This window comes from Rutilus rutilus (genome assembly GCF_951802725.1).
Source record: "Rutilus rutilus genome assembly, chromosome: 8".
Classification (NCBI taxonomy): Eukaryota; Metazoa; Chordata; class Actinopteri; order Cypriniformes; family Leuciscidae; genus Rutilus; species Rutilus rutilus.
The window spans coordinates 33916653-33936560 of NC_140222.1; the positions used below are offsets into that span (position 1 = coordinate 33916653).

The 19908-nt window shown below is 40.5% G+C and overlaps 1 long non-coding RNA gene across 1 annotated transcript; it reads left to right on the plus strand.

Annotated features, from left to right (window-relative positions):
* The first annotated feature begins 10123 nt into the window (after window positions 1-10123).
* Window positions 10124-13314, plus strand: LOC311296199. Its single transcript, XR_014628520.1, has 4 exons — window positions 10124-10418; window positions 12144-12184; window positions 12269-12595; window positions 12800-13314. It is a non-coding gene; the product is annotated as an uncharacterized lncRNA (long non-coding RNA).
* Window positions 13315-19908: the final 6594 nt, after the last annotated feature.

Here is a 19908-nt window from a genome sequence, read left to right on the forward strand (position 1 = left end):
TCCAAAACTATACAGTAAAATTATTTGAAAATAAATACAGTAATAGTCAGGGTCACTCTGAACAGGAATCAAGTGACAGAATGAGCAAACCTATGAAGGAACACTTTTTATAAGTGTTTGAAAATTGGACATGGTGTAAGCGCTAGAATGCACTTTGGTGATTGGGGTGGATTGGCCTTTATTTTTCTCCAAAATGATACAGTAAAATTACTTGGAAATAAATACAGTAATAGTCAGGGTCACTCTGAACAGGAATCAAGTGAAAGAATGAGCAAACCTATGAAGGAACACTTTTTATAAGTGTTTGAAAATGGGATATGGTGTAAGTGCTAGAATGCACTTTGATAATGGGGTGAATTGGCCTTTACTTTTCTCCAAAACTATACAGTAGAAAATAAATACAGTAATAGTCAGCGTCACTCATATGAGTGTTTGAAAATGGGACATTATGTAAGTGCTAGAACGTAAAATAAAATGGCAAAACTGTGACCTTTTATATGTAAAATGGCTGTGTGTGTGTGTGTGTGTGTGTGTGTGTGTGTGTGTGTGTGTGTGTGTGTGTGTGTGTGTGTGTTTGAGTATCATATTTCATACATCAGGTATGAATGTATATTTCGTAGATCAGGTTTGTATAGCTCATAGGCAATTCAATGAGAATTAACAGATTAAAAGGCACCAAAAGCCTGTTGTGTCATATTTGTCATTTACTTTAAAATGTAAGTAAATAAATAAATAAACAAACAAACATTAATACATGATGTATAATAATTAATGAATACTTTATATATACAAACATTAAAATCAGCAATAAAAATGCAAAACAATGAATGTATGATAACTAACATTAATAATTGAATTTACATAATTGTATTTAAATTAAATTTACATTAATTAATAAAGTATAATAATTAATGTATCATATATTAAACATTAAAATTGACAAAAAAATGAATGATGTATAATAATTAACATTAATATGAACATGAATAAATTATGTAATAATTAATGTAAATCATATATAGGCCTACAAACATTAAAATAATAAAGATTAAACACAATTAAAAGTCATATTTAATACAAAAATCATGAAATTGAATTATTTATGTCCTAATAAGATGGAAAATAGCAGAAAATGTGTCCGAAAATAAATTTTGGCCTCTTCCAGCACCCAAATTGCACAAAATTTGTAAGTACACAAATAGTGCATACTAAAAAAAAATGTGCGGCTGGCTTGACCGTGTATTTTCAACGCGCGGCCCACTTGACCGCAGTGGAATACTCTAAAGGGCTCCTGATGGAGTTTGGGTTCCTTGCCACTGTTGCACTATACAAATAAAGGTGACTTGACTTGAATAGCCTCTTATTGGGTTGGTTAACCAAGCACTCCATTAAACATGCCCTACAATTTAACTCCATTAAACATGCCGTAAACATGCCCTGCAATTTAATAAAATGAGACCTATTATAATGGCACTTGATATTTAATGGTATTAGATGATTTATTAATTTAATTTAATTGATTACACTTTCAATAAAACTTTCAGTTGGTTTGTAAAAGGTGTTTTTTAAACACATTTGGCTTGAGTTTTTGATGCATTTACACTGTTCTGACCAGCAGGGGTCACCAGCGTGTGGCGATTCGAGCACTTCAAAACAGTGAATCATTTAAAAAAAAAATACGAAATTGGTTCAATTGATTCAAAGTTACGAAATGCTTCGTTTCTCCCATCAATTATATATTTGATCTATTAATGCAAAAAAAAAAAAAACTATAGTAATTTTTGCTTATGGTTTAACTGAAGCATCGAAGGTCAGGAGCAAGTACATTGGTCAGTAAAGTGAGATTAAATGCATAAAAAGATTGTTTTATTTATCATATTTAGTTATTGGAGGTTTGCATAGTATTCTGATTCTGCATTTCACTGATTTTATTCATTTTAATGAATATTTAATCTTTTTGTGTGTGCTTGTGAGATGAGTTAATGCACGCTCACATTACACACAACACCTCTGCACTTGGATTTATCTCAACACGGGGACCGGAGAGTGTCAGACAATAAATGGGAAAACAAAGTAACTTGCGTTACTTATTTGCAAAAGTTACTCAGATATTTTGTTGTAAATTTTAAAAGTAATGCGTTACTTTACTTGAAAAGTAATCTGATTACGTAACTCAAGTTACCCCAACCAGAGGTGGACAAAGTACACAACTTCCTTACTTGAGTGAAAGTACAGATACTACTGGTCAAATATTGCTCTGTTACAAGTAAAAGTTGTAAAGACCGATTTTTACTTAAGTAAAAGTATATAAGTACTTGTTTTTAAAAGTACAAAGTATCAAAAGTAAATTTCAATGCATTGTTTTATTATTGTTGCATTGTAGTGTGTAATACTTACAGTATTATGCCTCTGAATCTATGCCTGCCCTCATATCAATATCACATTTATTTCTAGAACACAGTTCCAGTAGTGGGATTGAATGTGAGATTGAATAAGTGCACTCAATAACGTCCACAATGGTTTCGGACACCCAAATGGCTGTTCCCTCAAATAGTGCCCTATTTAAAGTTTTTTGGCTATTAGTAAGAATATGTTAGCCTTACTGTTATCTATAAGCTAGTGTGTTCCAAAACAATGACAATTTTCGCATTTAGAAAACCAAACCCAACGTTGATGAAAATCGGGTTCATGTCAGAATCCATAACGCCAGATTGACATTAATCTCCAACGTTGGACATACGTTGTACTGTTAGTACCAACATCAGTCGGTTTCTGACGTCAATCCGACTTTCATTTCCAGCCAAAATGCAACCCCTGCAACCAAAATCATCCCCTGACTGACGTTACTACTTTCTACTCAAGGACCTGACAGAATTGTAGTGGAGTAAAAAGTACGATATTTGTCTTTAAATGTAGTGAAGTTAAAGTAAAAAGTTTCCAGAAAAAATAATACTCAAAGTACATATACTCAAAAAAGTGTACTTAAGTACAGTACTCAAGTAAATGTACTTTGTTATTGTCCACCTCTGACCCCAACACTGCCCTTACATCATTTTTGGTAAACATATACACACATGCATACATTATACATACGTATGCATAAACAGCACATCTGTGTACTGAAATTTAATTGGTGTGCACATTCTGAACGCCACTGTCTCATCATCATATCCAACCCCTTCCTTATAGTTGCTGAATAGGCCCATTAAAATGTTATTTTGAATAGTATCTGAGGGATTCATTGGGTTTATATGGTGGGAAAATAACAATTGCATCCTCTTGAGGGCAGCAGAGTTAACATATTACACACTGTAGTCCTGTGTTGCGTCCCAAGAGGTGAAGAGCTGAGTTAGGTTTGAGTTTCCACAAGCACACCTTGCTAGTAAATATATCAGATAAAGGCATCAGGTCAAACCTGTGCAAACTATTGAAGAAATCAAACTGAATGCCTGTGTGTATTTCAGAATCAGTGTGATGATTATAGGCATCAAAAGCATTTTGTCCACATATTAAGACAATATACAAAACAAAATGCTGTGATACAAACAAAACAAAATGCTAATACATATAATACTGAAGAATATTTCAAAAGAAGAGAAATGCAAACCTGGTGGCCATGAGAAAAGAGGACAATACAAAACAAATCTGTGTACTTTTTGCCTTTTCTGTCTCATTGTTATTATTTTATAAAAAAAATAAAATAATTGTGTGTAAATATGTAATTTAATGTTAGCAATGCTTTGGCAATGTAAAGCTTTTTACCATTAAAATAAAGCCACTCGAATCTTGAATCTATCGACATTTTAATAATATAAAGAATAGATGTATACAGCAAAAGAAATGTAATGTACGTGTGCCAATGAATTAAAAAAAGTTCAACTTAATTAAAACAAGTAACATGCAACTGAACCTACATGCTGATACTGTATGATTATAAATTAAGTTTGAAAGGCAAATTCATTGCAAGACAGCACTTTTGCTTTCTCTTTCTTTAGTTAGATGAGTAAACAAAACATACTCGGTTACTAACGTAACCTCGGTTCTCTCTAGTAGAGGGAACGAGTACTGCGTCTTAGCTAAGACGCTGCGGGAAAAGTCTCTTTTCACGAATATTGAAGCAAAAAATTATCCTTAATTTTAATATTTGTAAAACGCATTTGCAGTAGTATACAGCCATAGGCAAGACGGCTCGCTTGCTCATTGGCTGCTCTACGGCAAATGCATAAGCCTATCGAGCGCAGGCTGATGCAACATCAGACCAATGAGGCCACTTCCCGCCAGCGCGGGCGTGGCCTAGCCCTATAAAGGTAGCTCGAAAAGGCTGACTCACTTGATTTATTTCATCGAAGAAGCGAACCAAAGTGAATCGTACGCACGGCAGGGAACGCAGTACTCGTTCCCTCTACTAGAGAGAACCGAGGTTACGTTAGTAACCGAGTACGTTCTCTTACGAGAGTTCTCTCGTACTGCGTCTTAGCTAAGACGCTGCGGGAACCCAATGTAAGACGCCGTGCGTGCAGGGATTAACAACCATAAACCTGGAGGCGAAGCCCAGGATTTACAGTGCACAATCACCAGAGGGACTCACAGAGAGTCCTAGAACGGGAGGAGGAACTCTCCGTTCCGATATATAGCTGCGTCCGCAGACGCAATATTATGACGTCACTTAGACAAGACAACCTTGACTAATGTGGGAATATGGGTCTTACGTAATACTGCCCGTAAGATAGTAGCAACGCACTGCGCTTGTATTCTCAGTGTTCAATCACACCGATAACAGCTTAGCCTGCAAGGCGGGAACCTCAAGGTTATAAAACCTGATAAATGTAGACGGCGAGGCCCAGCCTGCCGCCATACATATATCCAGTAAGGAAATCCCACTAGACCAGGCCCACGACGAGGCAACGCCTCTCGTGGAGTGTGCTCTGACACCCAGTGGGCACTGAAGGCCTCTGGAGGTGTATGCTAACGCTATGGCGTCAACTATCCATCTGGATAGGCTTTGTTTCGAAACAGCCATTCCCTTGGAACGTCCACTGAACGAGACAGACAGTTGCTCAGTCTGTCTGAAGACAGCAGAGCGAGACACATAGGCTCTTAGAGCCCTGACAGGGCAAAGAGAGCTCAAGTCTCCTTCCTCATCTAACACCGGCAGGGCAGACAGGGAATAACCTGGGCCCGAAACGGCGTGTTGAGGGATTTTGGCACATAACCGTGCCTAGGTTTGAGTATGACTCTCGAGTCATTAGGCCCAAACTCCAGACACGACGGGCTCACTGAGAGCGCGTGCAGGTCACCTATGCGCTTCACTGAAGCAAGAGCCAGCAAGAACACTGTCATGAGTGACAGATGTCTGAGGCTAATCGTCTGGATGGGCTCGAAAGGGGAACCTTTCATGGCCTCCAGAACCGTAGAGAGGTCCCACACAGGAACCGACGGGGGTCTGGGAGGGTTCAGTCTCCTAGCTCCCCTGAGGAAGCGGATGACCAAATCGTTCCTTCCTATCGACTGACCGAGCGCTGTCTCGGCAAACGCTGCGATAGCCGCCACATATACTTTGAGGGTGGATGGGGCTCTGCCCTTATCCAACAGCTCTTGAAGGAAGGAAAGAACCTCCGTCACCTCACAGTCGAGGGGTGAACATCCCCGAGCCATACACCAGCTGGAGAATACCGACCACTTTGAAGCATAGAGCCGTCGAGTCGACGGTGCTCTAGCCTGAGTGATAGTATTTAGCACTCCTACTGAAAAATCAGCGGGTAACCGTTGAGAGCCCACACGTGTAGGGCCCACAACTCTGGTTGAGGGTGCCAAATCGAGCCCCTGGCCTGCGAGAGAAGGTCCCTGCTCAATGGCACCGGCCATGGGGCAGCGTCTGCTAACTGCATCAGCTCTGGAAACCAAGGTTGGTTCCTCCAGAGTGGTGCTACAAGCAGCGCTGGACATTTCGTTTCCCTCACCCGTTCTATCACCTCTGGAAGGAGGGAGACGGGGGGAAAGGCATAGAGCGGGCAGCGCGGCCACCTCTGGGACAGCGCGCTTTCATTCTTGGAAAGAACGCGGGGCAGTGAGCGTTTTCGCTGGACGCGAAGAGGTCCACTTCCGCTCTGCCAATCTCTCCACAGCAGCTGGACTGTTTGTGGGTGTAGAGACCATTCGCCCGCGGGAATGTTGTTCCTGGACAGTCTGTCTGGACCCAAATTCTGTAGCCCAGGCACATGAGCTGCTTTCAGCGAGCGTTCCGCGTTCCGCCAACCTGTACAGATCTCGGGATCTGAGACCGCCCTGGCGATTTATGTAGGACACCACAGACATGTTGTCCGAACGGACTAGGACGTGATGGTCCTTGATATGGGGACGAAAACGCATCAGCGCGTTTTCCACTGCCAGCATTTCCAGACAGTTGATATGTCGGAGCTTTTCTCGTTCTGACCACAGGCCACATAACGGTCTGCCCTCGAGCAGCGCTCCCCATCCCGAGGTGGAGGCGTCCGTCGACACCACTCTCACTCTCAAGGAAGTCCCCAGGCTTGCACCTGCTTGGTACCAGCCGTTCACTGTCCAAGGTTCTAGAGCTGTAACACAGCTCTGGTTGACCTTGAGGCGCAGCCGACCAGAAGTTCACGCTCTGCGCGGTACCCGCGCTTTCAGCCAGAACTGCAGGGGGCGCATGCGGAGCAGGCCCAGCTGAAGGACTGGTGATGCTGAGGCCATGAGACCTAGCATCTTCTGAAACACTTTGAGCGGGAAGGACGGGAACAGCCGCGCCGTCATAGACTGTGAGTCCAGAACTATGACCAAAAACGAAATCGTTTGACTGGGGTTCAGTGAACTCTTCGTCCAGTTGACTCTGAGACCAAGTTTCTCGAGGTGATCGAGTAACATGGTCCTGTGTACCACGAGCTCTGATCGTGATTGAGCCAGAATCAGCCAGTAGTCCAAATAGTTCAGCACTCGCATGCCTCTGAGTCTGAGAGGGGCGAGCGCTGCGTCCAAGCACTTCGTAAATGTGCGAGGTGCCAGGGACAGGCCGAATGGCAGGACTGTATACTGGTATGTCTGGCCGTCGAAGGCGAATCTCAAGTATTGCCTGTGACGTGACGCTATCTGTATTTGAAAATACGCGTCCTTCAGATCTATTGACATGAACCAGTCTCCTCTGCGAATATGCGCGAGGATTTTCCTGGTCATAAGCATTCTGAAACTGCGTTTCACTAATGCTTTGTTCAACTGTCTCAGATCCAGTATAGGTCTGAAGCCCCCGTCTTTCTTGGGAACCAGAAAGTATCTGCTGTACAGCCCCCGTTCACTTTGAGCATGAGAAACAGGCTCTACAGCCCCTTTGCTCATCAGTTTTGAAATTTCGGCTCGGAGTAGGTGTGCTACTTCCGAATTCACCGTAGTTTCGACACGCGCCGTAAAGCGGGGAGGGCGTCGATAAAACTGTAGCGAGTAGCCTCTCTTTATAATGCCTAGCACCCATCCCGAAACCCCTGGAAGCGCTGCCCATGCATCTGCATGAATGGCTAAGGGTTGGATGCGAAGCGCACTCTGTTGACTGGGCAACGGGAGCGCTTCGGTGTGCTGTAACACAGGCGTTATGTCTGTGGCATACGAGGCGTGGGGCGCGCTGATGACAGTGGGCAGAGCGCTCGTCCTCAACCCCGCTACGGCGCTTAGCCGAGTGAGGGAGGGCTGAGCGAGTCCCGTGGGACTCGTATCGTCTGTGAGTAAGTGTGGGCTGGAAGTGCGCACCTTTACTGCTTTTGGCGCGTTGTCTGTCTGAGCAGAACGAACGTGCACGGGTTTCGTTTTTACAGAAACCGCAAGACGTGTGTGACATAGTGTTTGTGTGCACTGAGGAGTGGGCACGTTTACTATGTAGTGCGCGCGATCGACCTGAGTCGATTTTATGGGCGCGAGCCCTTTGTGAAGGGCTGTGCTTGTGTGTACGGATGGGCACTGAATAGTGGGCATCAGCACTACATTTATAGCACCATCGGCCGTGGCCGGGTGTAGCCGTGAAACGGCTTTTGTGTGCAGGCAAACAGGCACGGGTTGTACCACGTGGTTGTCTGCTGCAAAATACATGTCTGCAGTCGCCTCTCAGGGAACTGGCAGAGCGATTTGTATTTGGCGGCATAAAAACTTTTTTGCCATCTGAGCGGGGATCGAACCCAAGTCGCCCGCACGAAAGCCTTAGAATCTACCACTGGACCACAGTGGAAGACAAATTGACTTTCTGTTAACGCGAGTGTTTGTTTGCAAGCATGCGGGTAGCATGACATGCAATATCAACATTCTCAGACGCACTCGACCTCGCCGCGGTGTTTAACCGAGTGAGGGAGGGCTGGGCGAGTCCCGTAGGACAGGCAATGTCTGTGAGTGAATGTGGGCTCGGAAGAGCGGGCGCATTTACTGCATTGAGCGCGCTGTCTGCCTGAGCAGAGCGAGTGCGGAAAGGCCTCTTAGCAGTAGAACGTTTTTTATGTGCAGGCGAACGGGCACGGGTTATACCACGTGCTCGTCGGCTGCAAAAATTCACATCTGCAGTCGCCTTCCAGGGGACTGACAGAGCAAATTGTATGCGACGGCATAAATTTTTCAGCCGGCGGACCCGGGAACCGAACCCGGGTCGACTGCGCGATAGGCTATGAATCTACCACTGGACCACAGGGGAAGATACATAGACTTTCAGTTATCGCGAGTATTAAACACACTAGCGTTCATTTGCAGGTATGCGTGTAGCACAACATGCAATACTGACATTTTCAGACGCCTGAAAAGTGCCAAAATGTGAGAAGAGAGGATAACGCCCGGTCTCAGCGGGGCTAAAGCACTCCATTCTCTTTTCGCCAGTGACGCACGGGAACCGTAGAAACGGTGTTCGGTTGCAGGCAAGCGGGTACCACGCGCTTGCTGGCTGCAAAAATGCACCTCTGCAGTCGCCCTCAGGGGAGTGACAGAGCGAAGCATTAGCGGCATAATTATATGCGGCCAGACCGGGAATCGAACCACAGTCGTCCGTGCGAAAAACCTAACACTCCACCACTGAGCCACAGGGGAATACAGGTTTTTGGATGCGTTGAGCGTCAACATTCTTCAGCGTTTGCTAGCAGGCGTACGCTTGCTGCAAATGACATTTCCAGTCGCCGACAGGGAACTGGGAAATGTAAGAGAAAAGAGGCCAGTACACAACGAACACACTTTTCTCCTTTCGCCGGTGAATGACGCGCAGAGGCAGGGTAGTTTTTCTTGTAACGTAAAGAAAAACTAACCCCGACCGTCCGCTTTCAGGAGGAGCAGCCTCGGAGAAGGATGCCAGGTGAGTCCTCAGAGTCACCATAGACAATTGGCTCGGAGTGGGGGCAGTCGCCGCCAGCGAGCGCGAGAGCTGCGAGATCCTCTAGGAAGGCAGGGTGTCTTGAAAAAGACGCCCGGCTCTTTTAGTGTAAGGTACATACACATAAAACACAGCATATAGAGAAGGATATGGCGCCGGAAAGCGCAGCAGGTACGGCAGTGGAAGGCGGCGTTGGCCAGCAGCTTCAGGATGGCTCGTCCCGCTGAGGTGCTTACACTCAGACGACGCTTGCTTCCTCTCGTGATGCAACGATGCGTGAGCTTCGCTGAAGAGATGAAAAATCAAGTGAGTCAGCCTTTTCGAGCTACCTTTATAGGGCTAGGCCACGCCCGCGCTGGCGGGAAGTGGCCTCATTGGTCTGATGTTGCATCAGCCTGCGCTCGATAGGCTTATGCATTTGCCGTAGAGCAGCCAATGAGCAAGCGAGCCGTCTTGCCTATGGCTGTATACTACTGCAAATGCGTTTTACAAATATTAAAATTAAGGATAATTTTTTGCTTCAATATTCGTGAAAAGAGACTTTTCCCGCAGCGTCTTAGCTAAGACGCAGTACGAGAGAACTCTCGTAAGAGAACTACTTGTACTCTAGTTTCTCTTCCCATCAGTCTCCTCCTCCTCCCATCAGTCTCTTCCTCCCATCAGTCTCCTCCTCCTCCCATCAGTCTCTTCCTCCTCCCATCAGTCTCTTCCTCCCATCAGTCTCTTCCTCCTCCTATCAGATGTCAGAGAATATCAGCCTCAGTCTCTCAGAGATTGTTCAGTCTGTCAGGATGAAAACAAGAGAGAGGAACTGTGAGGAAGATCTTTCTGGACTGAGATCAGATATGAAAAAGAAACAGGCAATATCTGTTGTAGAAGATTCATTTGTTAATTCATTTTTGAAAACCATTTTTACAAGCTAGGCTTTTAAATTCAATTCTCTCTCTTTTTCTTCTCAGTGACAGCAGGAATAAATGAGACATCATTCAGAGAAATGTTTCAGTTGAGGATCAGGATCCAGAACACAGTGTTTTCTCAGAGGAGTTTAAGAAAGAAGCTTCACTCAGATACTCATGTAAGTCTGAGAACATTTACTCATTTACTGCTGTTCATTTCACTAATACTGGATCAAACGTCACATCAGACAGAAGGATGAGTATAGCATCCTGCTGAAAAGACCAGCTTATTTTTATTATTATACGTCAAACTTGATGATTTTTCAGTGAAACTAGTACAATATTTTATTGTGTTAAAACATGAAAACATTTAAGTTAAAACATGTTATTGGTTTTCTATACATGATAAAAAAAAAAAAAAACCTGCTCATGTTTTTAAACATCATATTATATGTAATTTAATGGTGAAATAAATGTATGGTTTTGGCAAGTAAAACCTATGAATTACCAGGTAATTTAGGCAGTAAAAACATTACACATATATGATTACAATTTTTATAAATAATTCTTATCAGTAATGTACATTGGTGTGTTTTGACTGATATTTGATGTAAATTAATACATGTTTATTGCATTATTTTAGTGTTGTGTGTTACCCTGATGGTGTTTTTTGCTTTGCACCGTCTATATGAGTATTAACCATGTTTTATTACCAGGCCATTTCTATTGTGCCTCCTGTTTTATTATGGTGGTTATTGGTACATATTAAAGGAAAGGCACATTTTGAAAGTTAAAGTAGGTATATTAACATTTTATCACTTAATGAAATACAAAGTTGGCACACTGTTAAACTGGAAGATATTTTTTTACAGTCTAATCTAACCAATGAAAATGATAAATAAAATGCTTTTAAAATAGAATAAACAATAAAGATCAAATGAAAAGCTTTTTCTCATATCTTTTATTGATGAATTAAAGTGCATATATGATAGACAGATGATTAGAGATTCAATGACTAAGATCAGAAACATTATATTAATAATGGTGATTCAGCAGAAGATCAGGAGTCTTGATTATAGCCTACCGAAGTAAATTTAAGATGAACGAATATCTGCGCATGTCTGATCATTCACGTGATTTCTGTTGACGTCAATTACGTCTGATGTTATACGTAGAACGCATGAGTGCGGAAGCTGTAGAGCTACGATACTTTCTGGTGAAAAAGTAGTATTTCACCCTAATTAAAAAAGCATTTTATGCAATATAGTCAAATAAAACATATATTGATAATATTGGTCCACCATGATAATCAGGTATGTTTGCTGAATGCAGAATGAAACGCTGTTTGCACACACATGTACTTCTCAGCAGTGAAGGTCTGATGTAGCTTGTTGCTCGTGTTCGTGTTTGTCCTGCTGTGTTTTGGTTGTCAAATGCTTTATTTAAACGAGAATTACAAGGGATTTTTTAGTGTTGTTAAAACATTAAATATGAATTGGTTAAGTAATGATTATAAAGTTTATATGCATTGTTTATCTCTTCTAACTATTATTTTGATTAAGAGCAGTTAGCATTAGCACATTTACTTTATTTTTTGGTAAGTTGCAGGGAGCTTTATTTGATAGTGGTTTGATTTGTGGTGAATTCAAGGTTTTACCAATAAGATAAGAAGGGTAAAGTTGCCCACTTAAAAACATTTACTGCCAGTTTGAAACATATTTAGAGATTAATTGAGTGACATCAGTGATCAGTAATAAAACTAAGTATGGGAGGGACAACCTATCCTATCTTATCTTTATTATGTGTGTTATGTGGGAATCAAACTCATGACTTTAGTGTTTGTACCGTACTATTCAAGTTGAACCAAATTAAGTTAAATAAATTGTTTTTTTCTGTTTCTGCAGTTGTGGCTTCATCTGTGTGTTTGTGGTGCTGATAAACAAAGGTAAGCACTTAAACAAATTACAGTTAAAAGTTAAATGAACTGACTGTTAAAGTACATTTACAATTAAAGTTTCTATTGTTTCAGTGTCTCTGCAGGAAACAGTAGAGGCTGTTATTGGTGGTTCTGTTCTCCTGCTGTGTTCTTCCACTAAACATGTTAAACTTCAAGATATTAATGTGTTTTGGAGGCACAACGGCAGCAGCAAGAGTGTGTGTGATATAACTGAAGGCAGTCGTTCACAGGAGAAACAGGATCCAGAGTATATAAACAGAATTGAAACTTTTCCAGAGGAGTATGAGAGAGGAAACTTCTCCATCAAACTCCACAAACTTATTTCTGCTGATGCTGGAGAATACACCTGCTTCATCACACACTCATCTGAAAAACCTACTGTACAGCTGATCATCAACGGTGTGTGAAACTAGTAGATTAGGGCATTGAGTTTTTAATTAAAACAAAGTAGTTTGCTTTAAAATCTAAATATTGCAAGGAAATGATCCATATTTAATGTTCACTATAGTGATGTTTCAGTCTGAATGCTGCTGTATATAAATTATAGACGGGTCTGTTGCCTTTATCTCTTTAAGGTAATGTTTTCTCTCAAACTTTTTGCAGAATCAACAGCAGAAAAAGGAACCATATCGACTGAACGAGAAAACCAAGGAGAAACAGAACCAGACAGTGTGTGGACATCATTGCCTTGGCTCTGGGTTGGCATTGCATCTGTAATTATAGTTATAGTTTTCATTGTTGCTTGCTGCTATTTGTTGCTATATTGTTGGGATATTAGCAATTAGCTTGGGATATTTTTGGTACCGTTGCAATGTAGACACTGCATTCTTATTCTTGCCTTATGTACTGCATTCTTACTGTATAACAGAATGAATAGGATTGATTCAGAATTGAAAAGGTACATTTTTGGTTGAAAGACAAGTGAGTCTGTCAATATGTTGCTGCCTTAAATTATGTAAACATTCATCTTGAAAATAATGTTTTATTTGCTGGAACTGAATTGTTACATTGTTAATGCACTTCAATATTTTCACGTATAAACAGAGGAAACATGGAGTATAGTTTCATTGTATTTGCATGATCTCATGATGATCAAGACCCAATAAATAGTTTTGATGAAATAATGCGTCTGTCAGAATTGTTTGGATATTTATAATCTTATACTTTTTACTAACACCAAATGTTTTGCATTTACATTTATTCATATGGATGATGCTTTTATCCGAAGTGTGAAAGCAGAAATGTGGTTTCTGGTTTAAAAAAAAGAAAAGGAAAAAAAAAAACAGCACATCAGACTCTGATATGTGATTTTATTTTTGTTCACACATTTATATAAAACAACTAACCCCTTCCTGACGCTTGGTGTGTTTTGGGCAGTGCACTGGGGCTCTTTGAGGGACCTGTGAGGGTTTGAATGGCCTCTAAAAGCTCCAGCCGTATCTCAATCTCAATCTCAATCTCAGCACCAGAACAATCACAATAATTGGGCTTTTCTCATGTGGGTCACGTATGACAGAGTTTCCTCATCAAGCACAATTCCTTATGAGTAAATGTAACATCAGATAAAGGCATCAGACCACACCTCAAAGTAAATGAACAATCTCAACCCTAAAAATATCTCTGAATCTCTCCCCCCATCAGAGAATACAGTTTCTTGTACAGTCTTACTTTTGAGCTCATTTGAAAGGCAAATTCATGAAAAGGTCAGGCTGTATTTCCCTGTTGTTTTCAATTCTCTCTCTTTCATTTTTCTCTAGATCAGGAGGATGTTATTGGAAGCTCTGAAATCTTGTCCTGCCATGTGCAGTGATTATAAACTAAAGTCAAGACATGACAATGTATTAATAGACTCAATGGCAGCAGGAATATAAGACATCATTCAGAGAAATGTTGAAGTGAAACAGGTGAAATAAAGACTGCTACTGTTTATGACGTCCAGAATATCCTTCACTATTCAAAACATGTCCTCACTAGTAAAACCTGTTAAACACCAGTTAGTGAGGCGGATCTCACTATAGTTAAAATAGCTTATAAATAGGCCTGATCATGTTTCTATTTAAATCTAATGATCCCTATGATCACTTACAAAACAAGAGATCATTTAACAACAAGGACATCTTATCCCGTCTGTGTGGGAATCAAACTTTGACTGTTATTATTACTAGTGTCATGATCTACTGCTCGAGTTACAGGAACTTACACTGTTTTGTTTCATCACAAACCCTTATTCTGAACAGGAGACTGTACAGTTGATTAATAGTGTGCAAAACTGGTTGATTAATATATAGTGTTTTTAATCTTTTTTTTTTTTTTTTAATCTGAATACAATAAGTGTTTGACCATCTAGTGATGCTCTATAGTCTGAATGTTGCTGTATGTAAATTATCGGAAAATTATAGGAAACAGAAAACAAATCCACTAAAAACTAAACAACTAAGCCAGGAGAAGCAGACAGTGTAAATATATTTGTGTTGCATCAGCTGTATTATCCGCAGTGCTTATGGTTTGTTTCATCATATTTCTCTTGAATAAAAAAAGAAGCTGACTCATTCTGTTCTGTCTCAGTGCCATAAATGATAGCTTTTGGAGGTGGACAGGGCTGACAGGGCTTGTTGCAAACAAAGCATGCAAATGTAGGGATGATTTGATTCTATCAAGTGAAAACCGGTTAGGCAGGTTATCTGGCTTGCTCAAGAGAAACAGACCCAATCAGCATAACTATTCATACGCATAGATCCTAATCCAATCAGCCTAACTATTCAACGTCTGGGGCTGGGGCTCCAAGAGCCATTAAAGACAAAAGGTGAAACAGGAATTGTAACTTTGCTGAGCAGAATCATTGGTGTAAGAGTCATCTTAACCTTAAAAGCTAAATACAATATTCTTCACCGTGATGTTATGTAAGGAAGCATATCTGAAATAGATTCTTAAATTTGTTATTCCACAGTCCCCCATTTGAGAGTTCTTAATAACTCTCACAAAATACAAATTTAAAAATATTCCACACAGGTATATTCAAAAGAGGCTCTTTTTCATCTGTTGAAGTTTTTGGATATTTATTTGGGTGTTTATATTGGATATTTTAATAATTTAATAAAACTAAATGTTTTCTCATAGCCAAAAAAATAAATAAAAAATTAGGTATACACTTCCCTTACATGGGAAAAACACACACCACAAGGATTCTCTGAAAAGAATGTTTGAATTCCAAATAAGAGTCTTCTCGTCATAACCAACCTACACTTTGTAGACACTGAATATACAGTCTATTTAAAGGTTTACTATAAAAAGTATCAGAGTTGTTCAACTGGTTTAGATTGTGGAGAACTATCACTATCAGCCTATTGGAGGCAGAAGAGGAAACTGCAGTATATTCTCCACAGAATATGATGTCTTGCTTTAGTGTGGCCATGAAGACATCGACCTTAACCTTTATTTTGTAGTATTTTTTAATTATATATGGAGAATTAGCAAGTTTCAATGGTCAAGACAAACCCAGCATGCAATAATTAAAAATGCATGTGAGCTCCATCCACGCCGTCATTGCCTCCTATCATCCCCATGGCGGCCCTCTTCATCATTCCTCCATTCCTCCATTCCTCCATTCCTCCATGGCTCCTCCCTCCATCATCGCCGGCTGTGGACATGTCCAGAACATATGACCCAAAGTGGCCTCTTCTCTGGGACATCTAGAACATGTCATATTTCTGGAAATATTCTTGCCAGTTTACTCTTTAAAAGTGTAGCCTATGGATTATCTTAAATTGCAGTGATCCATACCTGACACAAACAGATGTTGAATGAATTTCCCTAATTACTGACTGCCAGACTGACTCTGAGAATACACTTCAATATAAAAGTCCAGGTCAGGAACACACACAGGGAATATGTAACAAACAGCTTGTTCGATCTTCACTGTTGATATGGATTGTTGAAGAATGACTTTATCCTGTTCACTGTGGCAAAAAAGTGCAAACAAAAAATTCTTGCTGTTTAGATCTCAGATATAACCTCTCCTCTGCCTCCATGGTTAAGGTATCTCTGACTGTAATACTCCTCTCTCCTTATATAGGGCAGCGGTGGGGGATCTAGAATGCTATTGATCTATGTTTATCTTTGAGATAATCTGATTGCCCAATTCCATTCCTTTTTTGTGTCGTGCCCGCACTGTATGAAATGATTTTGCCTTCAACGTCTCCCAGAAGTTACAGTCAGTCATACCGGTGTGGTTTGTTACAAGAAAGTAATATATCTGATTAGATAGAATTCAACAAACTTCTAATTTGCCAGTAATCTAGAGTTGAATCTCTACACACCCCGTGATGGCATGTTGTTTTGAAAGCAGAGAGTGATCACTACATGGTCAGAAATGACTCTACCTGTGTATTCACATAATCTGAGTAATGGTAACATTCTCTTGTCTGTAAAGATGAAGTCAATCCTTGAATAGATCAGGGCTGGGTTTCCCGATAACGTTGTTTCTTAGCGCACTATGAAGACTCGTAAGGTATAACTTAACTAAAGGTATACCATTACTAGGCGTGTTCCCCGAACTATACCTTAGAAAGCTTCTTAAGATATACCTTCTTGCGTGCGACGTTACCCGGCGCTGTCCGTGGCGATGATGCTGAATTGGTTGATATCGATGGCTCGAGAATCAAATATTCTATTGTCCAGGCACTGTTTCACTGTTTTATGCTAGAAAGTGGTGTTCTTTATAAAAGAAGCACTTCAGAAATAGTTGAAATTACATTTATTAGGACTATTGCATATTATAAAAAATAATCCAAACTATAATAGCCTATAGCCTAGCTTACATATTTTAAAATTGTAACAAGTCAAGTCAAGTCAAGTCAAGTATATTTGTATAGCGCTTTTCACAATACAGATTGTACCAAAGCAGCTTCACAGTATTAAATTAAAATAATACAACAAGGTTTGTTTCTAGTGGAATTTATTGATTGATAAAATCAAATTAAATTAAATATCCCCAGAATATCCCCAACTGAGCAAGCCAAAGGCAACAGTGGCAAGGAACCGAAAAACTCCATCAAGTGACCTACTGGTGTCCTAAAACTCCATCAGGTGACCCAATGGAGAAAAAAAAAAACCTTGGGAGAACCCAGGCTCAGTCGGGGGCCAGTTCTCCTCTGGCGTTTATTAACTAGAGGCCGGATTGTAATTTGAACTGTAAGATTAAAAATATTATATGAATGCCTGGCTGAAGAGATGCGACTTTAATCTAGTTTTAAACTGGGAGAGCGAGTCTGAGCAACGAACACTATCAGGAAGACTATTCCAGAGTTTTGGAGCTAAATGTGAAAATGCTCTCCCTCCTTTGGTGGATCTGGATATCCTAGGTATGACCAAAAGCCTTGAATTTAGTGATCTTAAAGAGCGCGATGGATTATAGTGCGATAGAAGATCCGTTAAATAGACTGGAGCTAAGCCGTTTAGGGCTTTATAAGTCAGTAGCAATACCTTGTAATTAATACGGAACTTTATAGGTAACCAATGTAGTGATGATAAAATCGGTGTTATATGATCATATTTTCTTGATCTAGTAAGAACTCTAGCGGCGGCATTCTGGACTAACTGTAGCTTGTTTATTGAGGATGCAGGACAACCAGCTAATAAGGCATTACAGTAATCTAGTCTCGAGGTCATGAATGCATGAACTAACTTTTCTGCATCAGAAACTGATAGCATATTACGTAGCTTAGCAATTTTTCTAAGGTGGAAAAAGGCAGTTTTTGTAACATATGAAATATGATTTTCGAAAGACAGGTTGCAGTCGAGTATAACACCCAGGTCTTTTACTGTAGAGGATAAAGTAACAGGACATCCTACGATGTTAAAGTTGTATTGCGAGAGGTTTTGTGGGCGGTTTTTTGAGCCGATGATTAGTACCTCTGTTTTGTCTGGATTTAATAAAAGAAAATTACGCGTCATCCAATCTTTTATATCTTTAACACACTCTGTCAATTTGGATAATTTAGCGTTTTCATCTGGCCGTGATGAAATATATATTTGAGTGTCATCAGCATAACAATGGAAACTAATTCCATGTTTCCTTATAATATTACCAAGTGGCATCATATATACTGAGAATAACAGAGGGCCTAACACAGATCCCTGCGGCACTCCATAGTTTACTGGAGTTATGATCGATTTTTCTCCATTTAAATAGACAAAATGGTAGCGGTCAGATAAGTATGATCTGATCCAGCTTAATGCTTGTCCTTGAACACCAGTATAATTTTGTAGTCGATCTAAGAGTATTGTGTGATCTATAGTATCGAACGCAGCACTAAGATCAAGTAAAACTAGTATTGAGATACAGCCTTGGTCAGAAGCTAAAAGTAAATCATTTGTGATTTTAACGAGCGCAGTTTCAGTGCTATGGTGCGGCCTGAAACCAGACTGAAACTTTTCATAGATATCATTTTCTTGCAAGAAAGAACACAATTGAGCGGACACCACTTTTTCTAACATTTTAGACATAAATGGAAGATTTGAAATGGGTCTATAATTTGCTAGGTTATTATGATCTAATTGTGGTTTCTTAATGAGAGGTTTTATAACTGCCAGTTTAAATGTTCTTGGAACATGACCTAAAGATAAAGACGAGTTAATAATATTGAGGAGAGGCTCTTCCACTATAGGTAACACTTCTTTCAGTAGCTTAGTTGGTATAGGATCTAATAAACATGTTGTTGTTTTAGATGAAGTGATACGTTTATTTAACTCTTTTTGTTCTATAGTTGTAAAGCACTGTAATTGTTCTTGCGGGGTGATAATTAAGGCTGAATTATAAGGCGCAATTGAAGATTGAACGTTTACAATTGTGGTTCTGATGCTTTCTATTTTCTCAGTGAAGAACTTCATAAAATCATTACTACTGAACTGTAACGGGATATTTTGTTCGGGTGACGTCTGTTTATTTGTAAGTCTAGCCACGGTGTTAAATAAAAACCTTGGATTATTTTGGTTATTTCCTATTAGTTTGCGGAGATGCTCAGCCCTGGCTGCTTTTAGGGCCTTTTTATAACGTGACATACTGTCTTTCCACGCGATTCTAAAGACCTCTAAATTAGTTTGTTTCCATTTACGCTCTAAAATACAGGTTTCTCTCTTTAGAACATGCGTAGTATTGTTGTACCATGGTGCTTTACTTTTCTCTCTGACCTTTTTTAATTTAATAGGTGCAACAACATCCAATGTTCTAGAGAGAATGGTGCTCATAGTGCTAGTTAGTTCTTCTAGTCAACATAATACTTACATTTAAATGTGAATTTGCTGTCCACCACCGATCTCTAGTCTCGGCCACCTTTAAAAATAAATAAATAAATGCTGTCGTCAACGGCACGCAATGACTTATGGGGTAGAATAGGGTAGGATAGGCCGGTAAGTGTCCATTTATGTATCCTTCCTTTCACGGGGAAACGAAGGGTGCATTTGGCGTCGCTTTTGAATCAGGGTAGCCTTCGTCGCGTCGCGATGACGCAACCGTCCTTCGATTACGGCCTTCGAAGGATGCAGAATTGAATTGGGACAGCCTTCATCGAGCCGCGGTGACGCAATCGGCCTTCAAATGCGACCTTCCAAGGATGCAGCCTTTGAATTGGGACGTCCTTTGTCGCGCCGCTGTGACGCAATCGGCCTTCAAATACGGCCTTCGGAGGATGCAGCCTTCACATTGGGACACAGCT